This window comes from Aquarana catesbeiana, linkage group LG01 (assembly GCF_042186555.1).
Source record: "Aquarana catesbeiana isolate 2022-GZ linkage group LG01, ASM4218655v1, whole genome shotgun sequence".
Taxonomy (NCBI): domain Eukaryota; kingdom Metazoa; phylum Chordata; class Amphibia; order Anura; family Ranidae; genus Aquarana; species Aquarana catesbeiana.
Window position 1 is genome coordinate 821,720,079 of NC_133324.1, and position 10,958 is coordinate 821,731,036.

At 42.2% G+C, this 10,958-nt stretch overlaps 1 pseudogene; it reads left to right on the forward strand.

The window, feature by feature from the left end:
• Nucleotides 1-4,922: 4,922 nt before the first annotated feature.
• LOC141124894 (5S ribosomal RNA) lies at nt 4,923-5,040 on the forward strand (annotated as a pseudogene).
• The last annotated feature ends 5,918 nt before the right edge of the window (nt 5,041-10,958 follow it).

Sequence of the window (10,958 nt, forward strand, 5' to 3'; positions counted from 1 at the left end):
ATTGGGAGGGAAAACTTTCCTGTACTGTTCATTCTATCCCAAATGGATAGTGTTGTCTTTGTCAATGGTGATGCATATTCCGACAACCCCCTATAAGAAACTGGAATCCAGGGGGCTCTGGCCAAGTTCCTACCTGCTAATGTTTTCACCCAAATTTTACTAGCAAAGTCATGGCACCAGTTCATTATACGAACCAGGGCCATGGCTCGGTAATAAAACGCTATACCCGGGAGTCCCACCCCACCCTCGCATTTTTGTCTCCTCAAAATCTCGTGTGACAACCTAGGATGTTTATCTCCCCACACAAAGGTCATAAAAGCCCTTCATATTTGTTTGAAGAATATCTGTGGGAGTGTTATGGGTACGGTATGTAAAACGTAAATAACATAAAGATTAGTTAAACGTGGCTACTCAAGAATGTGGGTACAAAATTCTCACAAGATGGTACAGAACACCCGTTTTGCTAAACAAATTCTCATCCCAGACATCAAATAGATGCTGGAGGTGTGAAAAAGAGGGATCGATGATACACATATGGTGGTCGTGCCCCATGATCTAGGAATGCTGGAGGATGGTTCACGACAACATCACTTCAATCAAATCTGAAAATCTGAACTTTAATGCAGCGCAATACCTCATACATCATACCACTATTCCCAAGAAACAATACCTCAAATCATTACCCATGTTCATGATCAATGCAGTGAGACATTGTATACCTTGCCACTGGCGCTCAAATATCATTCCTTCCAAAAAGGAATGGTTCCGCAGAATCAATAACATAGAGAAAATAGAAGAGCTTATTAGTATATCACAGGAAAAAATATCTAAATTCACCTCCACACGGTATAACTGGATACAATTCAAATCCTCTTCAGCCTACGAAGCAACTATTGTATAATCACAGAAAACAATACCCAGCAATAGAATACATTAGACATGAGGAAGAGAGCCAGGAATAAAGAAAAGGAAAAACTCTGATACAAAATGAACCCCTTACCCTACCCCCCCCCTTTTTTTTTAATTATTATTATTATTCCAAACTAGGCACAAACTGCCATTTTATAAGTTCACTTTACTAATGTAAGAAAAACTTGAATTTCACATCTACAAACTAGAATACAAAATCAATATATAAATGACTAATACAGTATGCATATCTCTGTAAAGTATTAATTGACTCTTAACTATTACTATCCTATTTTGCAAAAACAGAATGTTTTTCTTTCTCATTCTACCTTAATGCTTTCAAATGTTACATTGAAATGTACGATTTTCGTATGTTCACTCAATAAAAATGTATGAAACAAAAAAAAACCCAAAAACGTAAATAAGCCTGAGAATTATACTCATTTTAAGTGCGTTTACCCTGCCAAACCATGTCAGAGTATGACTTCTCCACTTTTACAAGACTTTTATTATGGATACCATCAAGGGTCCATAGTTTAGATCATATAGGCGCTTTATATCCAATATATAGATATATATATATAGATATAGATCCCTAAATAGAATCAAGGCGCCAAACACAAGGAAAAGATAGTTGCAAGGTGGTCCTCATCCTCAAAGGCACATGGCTCGGCATCAACACGGTTTTCTCAATATTTATTTAAAAAATAGATATAAGGCCAAACCTGTCTTTCTTTAATCGTACATCATGGGACACAGAGACATAGTAATTACTATGTGGGTTATAGTCCACCTTCAGGTGCTGGACACTGGCACACCCTTAACAGGAAGTTGCCTCCCTATATAACCCCTCCCACTACTGGGAGTGTCTCAGTTATTTTGCCAGTGTCTAAGGTGTTGGTCACGAGTGAAGATGTGCTGTGCTGAGCTCCTCTGGAGCAATCCTTGCTGGGGCTAGCTATGCAGCCGGATCCATTCAAAGTGTCTTTTAGGCCGAATTAAATGGTACCCGGGCCTCGTATCCGAAGAAACAGGGTTTGGCCTGTAACGCTTCTCTTTTAGAGAGCTAGACCCTGGGATCCAGTACTTTTGGTATTAAGGCCATAAAGTTTTTTACTGGTGCGGTGCTTTTTACAGGTCCAGGATTGTGGGTTCCCCGAGGGTCCCCGGTTCCTGAAGGAACACACCGTGAAGGGTGAAGATTGGATCTGTTGGTTTTACAGCAGAAAACCCTGCGGTGGGAAAGGTAAGTGGAGTTTTTCTAAGGATTTTTTACATTTTCTTATGAAATGTCTCCTTTAAAGTAAATGTTGTCATGCCTAAGTGTCACCACTGGGGGCTGTATGGAGCACATACCTTCTCATGCTTTGCTCAGAGTCACACTGTGTCACAGAAGCAGCAGACTTTTTTCCTCCGGCTAGCAGGCAGACCTCCGGTAAGTTTGGGGGGTTTTGCTTCTTCCAGACACCCCCACCTGAGCTGAACTCTTCCCCTCTTCAAGAGGCTGAGTACAAGGGAGAACTAAAAACGATCGGCAATGCGGTTTTCTTTCACCGCCCCTACATGGTGGTGGCTTCCAGGTCTCCTCCACGCCATCCCTCCCTCACTCAGCCGATCCCGTCGGATCGGAGGCCTGTGCTTGTGTGGGAAAACTTTTTTTTTTTAAAAAGAAAGGAGGGGGGCGCGATGCGACGGTGGGGGCGGGGCTTAGCGCAGTGTTTGCGTCCAACACGGGAGTGTGTTTAAAAAAAAAAAACTCCATTTATGCTGGCTGCAAAATTGTCGGAAAGACATAAGAGCAAAGAAGAGCATGAAAGAGATTTTGGTGATACAGGCATTTCCTTGTTGACACATTTACTATTTGCATCAGGCTGATCATTAATAACAGCGGCTGTGGCTGAACTAATTGCTCAAGCAGTGGACGCGATTTCTTCTGGTAGTACCTCTGCTTTGTACATCGAGCTATGGTCAGAAGGGGGGGTTGAAACACCCCCAAAAAAGAGCTAAAAGGGTCTCCCTCAAGCTCTGGAAAGCCTACTCATCTCTACAAATGGCATCCTCCCCTGAGAGAGGGTGGCTGGTCAGAGTGAACATCAGGGCCATAAAATGTCTGCAACTGTTTTTAACACTGCAGCCCCTGTTTATCTTATGATATTTAAAAAAAAAAAAATTAGTTCCCATTGTGGGTAAAAATGCAACAGATTCTCTTACATTACCCAGGACCCTCAAACTGAGGAACTAGGGGCAGGAGAAGACGAATTCCCTCAGGGGACCGCGGTGAGGCAGATGACTCCTCTTCTGAGGTGTCAAATGCGGGAGTATTAGCTGTTCCAATCTTAAGATTGATGGTGCAGTTTCTTGCTGAATGATCGCTCCACATTTATGTACCCTTAACTTAGTGTTTGGGTTCACTAAAGCCTCCTCAAGCTGTGCAGGCCTTTTCCTGTTCATTCATTGCTGGAAAAGCTTTTTTGTATATGAGAGGATCACCCAGATAAGCATTATTTTCCCTCCTAAAAAGTTTTCACACTTTATCCTATGGTGAAGGAAATTCATTAAGTATGGTATTCCAGCAATTAACGCTGCTATATCCTCTGTGGGTAAGTTTGACTTGTCCGGCAGACAATGCTCAAATGCTTAGGGATCCAACGGATAAAAAGGTGGAATTCTTATTGAAAAAAAAAACAAAAACACTTTTTTTCTCTGGCAGATTGAGTGTCTCAGCCTGCGCTGTCAGTAATTGCTTAATCATTGAGAGACCAGTTTAAACAGGTGTTCAGGCCCAGGAGGCAGCTTTATGTTTGCAATAGTTGCTATAAGAGATTCTATCCTAAGCGCCTTGTAAGAAGCTCCTGGCTAGTCTTCCTTTTTGCGGTGAAACAGCTATTTGGGGATGTTTTGGATAATATATCCAAAGAAATTCTAGTGGAAAGCACCCCTTTTGCCATTTAAGAAAAGGAGTAAATGTATTTTCGTTTTAAAGCTCCTTCTTCTGTGCCAGAGGCATCAGCCTCCAGGCGGTCACGTCGGCTTCCATCGCCAGGTTCAATCGAATAGGGGGAATTCTGCAGTTCTCAAGGATCTGGCAGGAAGAGTGTCGAGACGAATGGGGGACTTCTTCAATAGCTCCAGGGTACAAACTGGAGTTCCAAGAGTTCCCGTCTCCTCGTTTTCTCAGATCAAACGTTTCTAAGGATCCAGAGAAAAAGAAAAAGGTGATCATGCAGGTCCCCATGTAAGAACAGAGGTTGGGGTTTGATTCAAATCTCTTTTTTTTCACGGTGCCAAATCTGAATGGACATTCTGGATCTCAAAAATCTAAATTCAATTCCTGAATATAACCACTCTTTTTTTCGTATGGAGTCAATCCAAATCAGTTATCTCCATCCTACAAGGAGGAGAACTTCTGGCGTCAATCGACATCAAAGATGCATACCTCCATATGTCTATTTCCTCGCTCACTAATAATATCTACTTTTCAAGGTGGAAAATCTTAATTTTCAGTTTGTAGCTCTGCTTTCCGGTCCAGCTACTGCACCTTGAGTGTTTACAAAGGTTCTGGCCCCTCTTCTAGCCAGATTAAGGGCCTAAGGCATAACGATTATGGTTTACCTAGTCGATCTGTTCTTGATAGACCAGGCGGTAGCCGTCTTAAACCAAAGTATGGTCACCACATTCAACTACCTGGAATATCGAGGTCGGATTCTCAACCTAGGAGAAACTTCTTTAAAACCATGAAGAAGGCTAAAATACTTGGGTCCGATCATAGGTACACCCAGAAAAGGGTATTCTTTCCCCAGGCAAAGATCAGCACCATAAAGGAACTGATTTAGGTGGTCGAAGCAAGATGAATTTCTTCTATTCAACTTTGCATGAGGTTGTTGGGAAAGATGGTGGCTTCATTCAAGGCCGTTCCTTATGCTCAGTTTCATTTGAGACTGCTGCAAAATAGTATCCTATCAGCTTGGAACAAAGGGTTCAAGCTCTACATTCCCAATGTGTCTGACTCCAAAGCCTACAGCCACATCACCCTGATAGCGCCGATCTTGTCTGATCTTGGAGGCTAAGCAAGGTCGGGCCTGGTTAGTACCCGGATGAGAGACCACCTGGAAATACCAGGTGCTGTAGGCTGGGTGCACCGGAGCCTCAGTTTATGGTTAATATCCAAAAATCTACTAAGGGGAAAGTCCTTCCTTTAGTTACCTGAGAAGTGGTAACAACATATGCCAACCTTTTTTGTTTAGGTTGGGGAACAGTCCTGGATGAGGAACTGTCCAAGAGAAGTGGCCCAGATCAGAAATGGCCTTGCCCATTAACATTTTAGAAATTCAGGCAGAGCTCTTGGTCCTGAGGGCCTGAACGTTCAGTTTACAGTATTGTCTTGCCAGGATTCAATCCGACAATGCCACAGCAATGGCCTAAATGAATCACCAAGGGGGGCACAAGAAGTTGTGCGGCCCAGAGAAAGGTGAATAATATCCTATCTTGGGCAGAAAACAATGTACTTTGTCTATCGGCAGTCTTCATTCTAGGAATAGAAAATTGGCAGGCGGACTACTTGAGTCGCCAGCAGTTGTTCCCGGGAGAATGGTTTCTTCACCCCGATATCTTCCTGTCAATATGTCAAAAATGGGGGATCTCAGACATAGATCTGTTTGCGTCCAGGTTCAACAAAGAATTCAACAACCTTGCGTCAAGTACAAAGGATCCGCTAGCATGCGGAACAGATGCCTTGCTATTCCTGTCGAATCGGTTCTCACTGATTTATGCATTCCCTCCTATTCTGCCTGCATCCACAACTTCTTCGCAGGATCAAGCAGGAAGGGAAGTTGTTGATTCTTGTGGCCCCCAGCAGGGCCCAGGAAATCTTGGTATGCAGAGATCATAAAGATGGCAGTAGGGGACCCATGGACCCTACCATCACGGCCAGACCTTCTCTTGCAAGGTCCGGTGTTCCATCCTACTTTACAAACGCAAAATTTAACGGTCTGGCTATTGAGACCCACACTCTGAAGAAGCATGGGCTGTCAGGTTCAGTAGTTTCTACCTTGGTTAATGCAAGGGAGCCGGCCTCCATAATTATATATTATGGAGTCTGGGAAACATATGGCTCCTGGTGTGAAACCAGGTGTTGCACCCCAGGAAATAGGTCAAAGGTAGAATCTTTGACTTTCTGCACATGGGGTGAGAAATGAGGCTGGCCTTGGGTGCTTTCTAAGGACAGGTCTCTGCCTTATTGGTATTATTTCAACGACCACTTGCTTTGCATTCTTTGGTTCATAACTTTATTCAGAGGGTAACACAGCTTAATCTCCGGTTAGGTAACCCCTGAACCCTTGGGACTTAAATTTAGTTTTGTCAGCATTACAAAACAGCGTTTTTTTAGGCCGATACGACATATTCCCCCGGTCCTTTTTTGACAAGGAAGCTATTTTTTCTGGTAACCATATCTGCAGCAAGAAGGGTATCAGAATTGGCTGCTCTTTCTTGTAAAGAGCCATATTTTTATTATTCAAGGATGAGATAGTATTGCGTCCTCATCCTAACCTTTTACCGAAGGTAATATCAGGTTTTTATCTAAACCAGGATATTGTTCTACCTTCATTTTTCCAGAACTCTGTTCTATGAAAGAAAAATCACTACATTCTCTTGATGTGGTAAGAGCAGTCAAAGTCTACTTAAAGGCGACTGCTCAGATTTGGAAGACGGATGTTTTGTCCGTGTTGCCTGAAGGTCCTAAAAGAGGACAGGCAGCATCAAAATCTACTATTTCTAAATGGATTCGACAAGTAAACGTTCAAGCTTATGGTTTAAAGTGGAAGTTCTACCCTCTCAAATCAAAGCGCACTCCTCTAGGGCTCTTAGTGCTTCGTGAGCAGTACATCATCAAGCCTCCATGGCTCAATTCTGCAAGGCCGCAACTTGGTTTTCAATTCATACATTTACCAGATTCTATCTGGTGGATGTAAAAAGACATGAGGATGTCGCCTTTGGGTGCAGTGTACTGCAGGCAGCAGTATAAATCCTCTGATTTCATGGTGCCCTACTTTGGTTGTGTCTCCCTCCCCTCAGTTGGCATTGCTCTGGGACATCCCACATAGTAATTACTATGGCTCTGTGTCCCGTGATGTACAATTAAAGAAAATAGGATTTTTATAACAGCTTACCTGTAAAATCCTTTTACAGGTAAGCTGTTTTACAAGGACATCACGGGACATAGAGGTCCCACCCCTCTTTCTAATATACACATGTATTGCTTTGCTACAAAACTGAGATACCCCGAGTAGTGGTTATATAGGGAGGCAACTACCTGTTTAGGGTGTGCCAGTGTCCAGCACCTGAAGATGGACTATAACCCACATAGTAATTACTATGTCTCTGTGGCCTGTGATGTACTTCAAAAGAAAAGGCTTTTACAGGTAAGCTGTTATAAAAATCCTATTATTTCCAACATCAGTTCCATCAAAGACTCGAGAGGAGAGGTACAACAGTAGATCATCTGCGTAAGCTCAGATCTTATGTTCCGTTGATCCGATACAAATCCCCTTGATCTTCCTATTTCCTCTAAGCGTACGCAGAAAGGGTTCCAGCACCATAGCAAATATGGGACTAGCCATCTCTGCCTAGTCCCATTCCATGTCTCAAAATAATCTGATAGTCTACTATTAACTTTAACCCTTGCTCTAGGATCTGCATACAGTGCCGTCACTCATCCCATCATCCGCTCTCTCAGATCTCCCTCAAAACTCCAACCATAAACTCCCACCCCACCCTATCGAATGCTTTTTCAGCATCCATTGAAATTACTACACTCGGGGTCTGGTTCGGTCCATTATGCATCCAATGCAATACATACAGGGTCCGAATAGTATTATCTCTAGCCTCTCGGCCCTTCATAAACCCTGTCATCTGGGTGAATCAATTAACTATATGTTCTTGTAACCTTAGGGCCAGAATTTTAGCCAGGAGCTTAGTGTCAGAGTTAAGGGGGGAGATGGGTCTGTAGCTGGTACAGCACTGAGGGTCTTTCCCTACCTTCGGGAGAACCATCACATAAGCCAACAGTGCCTCTGAAGGAAATGGGTTAGAGACCAAAATAGAGTTAAGGTATCTGCAAAGAGGAACCAACAGGATTGAGGAAAACTTTTTATAGGACATATTTGTAAAACCATCAGGTCCTGGGCTTTTACCTAATGGCAAAGCCACAATCGCTCCGCCCAACTCTTCAATGGAGATTGCATTTTCCATTTCTTCCAAGGCCGCAGATGGAATGGCCTGTAGCCCTGAAGCCTCAAGATATTCCCGAATTCTATCCAAACGTCCACCCTCCTCCGTCCCCACAGGAACTGAGTCTGTTATATAGAGAAGCATAAAAGTGATGAAACTCAGCTGCTATTGCTTGGGAGTCCACTATCTGCTTATCGCCTGTCTTTATAGTGTGAACATGGCGTGAATCCTGTTGTTTCTTTAGTTGTCTAGCCAATAGTCTCCCACCCTTATTCCCCTGTTCATAGAATCGGTGGGCAAAGTATCTGTTTATTTTGAACTTTTCGTTTGAGAAGCTGTTTTAAGCCTGCCCGCAGTTTCTCCGGTCTCTGCATGTCCCCAGGTTTTAATTGGGCCTTATGTTTATTTTCAAATTTTTGTATTTCCTCTAAGAGCACGACCATTTCCTTCTGTCTCTCTTTTTTAATACTCGAACCCATTGAAATTAACTCCCCTCTGATAACCGCCTTGTGGGCTTCCCATACCACTTGGTCAGACACCTCCTCTGATATTAAAAATAAATAGAGAACTGCGCTACGTGCATAAATAGTGAAAACATAAAATAAATATATCATAAATGACAGAATTTTGAAAAGTCCTGCTGCTAAACACTAAAACCTCGATATAAGGCAAAGACCAAGTAAACAATAATCAGTGTAGCGCTGGACAGAAAGAAAAATTAATAGATGATGATGTGAAAAATAACTAAGAAAATATTATGCACAATCCCCAACGCTACCGGATAACCATTGAGTGAGATATCTTCAGCGAAGAGAAAATATAATAAATAAATCCAAAACAAACAGTGTAGCATTAAACTAATGATGCAATACAAAAATATATGATATAAACACACGTGGATTACTCATCTAAGGCTTATGCCATCATAGAATAAATAGTGAAGATCATCTAAGTGGTATTCCTCATGAGTCAATACCCAGAGTGGTATATACAAAAGAAAATATTATGTGAAAAAAATAAATTATGAAAAAAAATAAAAAATTGTGAAATAAAAGTTCAAAATTGTCCCAAAAGGCAAGATATTGATTCCAAAGAAATCCAGAATAAGCTTATTGCGTGGTTCAGGTTTACTTGATCCACCTCTCGTGCAGCCCACCACCGGATGGTAAAATTAAAGGCTTACCGGAAAGCCTGTGACCGCCCTTACTCAGGGGGGTCAAAACAGGCTTAGTAGTGGAAAAAGAATCGAATCTCTGTAGTCCCTCTCTCTTCTCCAGATGAGTAGTCCGCAGCAACGGGGACCCCAATATGGAAGAAGGCTCCCGTAGGGTCACAACGCTGATACGCATCGCGCATGCGCGAACTGATTTTAAACCGCTAAGAGTCTCTTCTCATTGTCACTTTGCTGTAAGTGCTTCCATTGTATTTTAGTTTAATAAATTGAGCCCCCTTTTATCAATCTGCACTATTGGATTTCCTTTTGTCTTTTTTTCCCTTGGGAGCTGTGGCTCATTGGTACCTGGCCCTTTTGGGAAGGAGTAGCGAACGTATCCCAGGGAGCCTTCTTCCATATTGGGGTCCCCGTTGCTGCAGACTACTCATCTGGAGAAGAGAGAGGGACTACAGAGATTCCATCCTTTTTCCACTACTAAGCCTGTTTTGACCCCCCTGAGTAAGGGCGGTCGCAGGCTTCCCGTATCGAACGTATCCCAGGGAGCCTTCTTCCATATTGGGGTCCCCGTTGCTGTGGACCACTCATCTGGAGAAGAGAGAGGGACTACAGAGATTCCATCCTTTTTCCACTACTAAGCCTGTTTTGACCCCCCTGAGTAAGGGCGGTCGCAGGCTTTCCGGTAAGCCTTTAATTTTACCATCCGGTGGTGGGCTGCACGAGAGGTGGATCAAGCAAACCTGAACCACGCAATAAGCTTATTCTGGATTTCTTTGGAATCAATATCTTGCCATTTGGGACAATTTTGAACTTTTATTTCACAATTTTTTATTTTTTTTCATATTTTTTTATTTTTTTCACATAATATTTTCTCTTGTATATACCACTCTGGGTATGGACTCACATTAATGAGGAATACCACTTAGATGATCTTCACTATTTATTCTATGATGGCATAAGCCTTAGATGAGTAATCCACGTGTGTTTATATCATATATTTTTGTATTACATCATTAGTTTAATGCTACACTGTTTGTTTTGGAATTATTTTTTATATTTTCTCTTCGCTGAAGATATCTCACTCAATGGTTATCCGGTAGCGTTGGGGATTGTGCATAATATTTTCTTAGTTATTTTTCACATCATCATCTATTAATTTTTCTTTTGTGTCCAGCGCTACACTGATTATTGTTTACCTCCTCTGATATATTGGTCTCAAAGTATAGTGCTAGTGTGCGGGACAAAGATTCCACATTCTGTTTATCATCCAAAATAGATTAATTCAATCGCCATGTTCTTTCCAGGCTCCCAATCGATGCCGGACATATCGTTAAACTTATTGGAGCATAGTCTGACATGGTGATTGACTCAATAGTTGATGAATTTACATAATTCAGATAATATTGATCGATCAACAACATATCGATCCTTGAATATGCATGGTGTATTTTGGAGTAATAACTGAAATCCCTGTCCCGCTCATGCAGCACCCTCCAACTGTCCACCAAATGCAGAGAGCGAAATCGCTGTTTAACATATCTTAACGCCTTATAATACACAAAGAGAGGAGGAGGAGAATAACCAAGGGCTACTCCAAGGATGCCCTAATTCACCAAAGGGAATTGGACTATTGCAGTACCCAGATAAAGAG